General features: G+C 22.3%; 1 protein-coding gene across 1 annotated transcript in view; it reads right to left on the bottom strand.

Annotated features, from left to right (window-relative positions):
- The window catches only part of LOC108751629, a 26831-nt gene that overhangs the window by 14938 nt on the left and 11020 nt on the right, over positions 1-873 (bottom strand). The gene's annotated exons all lie outside the window — the stretch shown is intronic.

Below are 873 nucleotides of genomic sequence, written 5' to 3' on the forward strand. Positions count from 1 at the left end.
ATTGCTTTGTCGAATATGGCAACATACTTAACTAACATCTTGTATATATAATCTGTATATATAATTCCTAATAATAAAAAATCCTGTATATATAATAAATAATATAATATATTATATATTATCACGTTAATTTAAAATAAATCTATTAATTTATCAAAGTTAATTATATTGTCACATATTTAGATACTTTATATAAAGCAGCCTTCGAATATGTACTAATTCAGTGTAATGCGAGTGATCGAAATTATCACTATTACACTGCAAATCCAAGCATATAATGGATTTTCTATAAACCGTTATTCATCACTCATATCACAATGGAAAGTTAGAATCACAAATCTTAGGAAACTTGTCAGAATAAATCATATTAGACTGTTACTTCATAATATTTCAGTCAATTAGAAAGATGATAGTTCTCAAGGTAAATAAGTACTATATTTACTATATGATTCATAACGTTATCTATTATTTAATGCAAAAACCATTAATTTTATTTAACTATAATTTTTGTATCAAATTTTTTTTTTTATTATAAGTAATCAATATTTACTTGTTACTATTATTCAAAGAAATATGTGTATCGAGATTTAATAAATCTTTTTTCAATATATTGACTCACTTATAACTCGCTCCTTGACATCCGATCTATTATTGTACTAACAGCCTATTATAGAAAATCCATAAAAAGTGACTTCAATATAATGTAATTTAATTTTCCGTATAAAAATTGCAATATACTTTAAATATATAAATCTATTTTTGTATAGAGTATAATACGAGGGTGGATTCAAATATGAACGAGAATTTTTTTTTATCATTTATTTCACGAGAATAAAAATATAAAGAAAACAAATTATTTTTCTACATTAGTAC

The sequence above is a fragment of the Trachymyrmex septentrionalis genome, unplaced genomic scaffold (assembly GCF_001594115.1).
Source record: "Trachymyrmex septentrionalis isolate Tsep2-gDNA-1 unplaced genomic scaffold, Tsep1.0 scaffold50, whole genome shotgun sequence".
NCBI classification, from domain to species: domain Eukaryota; kingdom Metazoa; phylum Arthropoda; class Insecta; order Hymenoptera; family Formicidae; genus Trachymyrmex; species Trachymyrmex septentrionalis.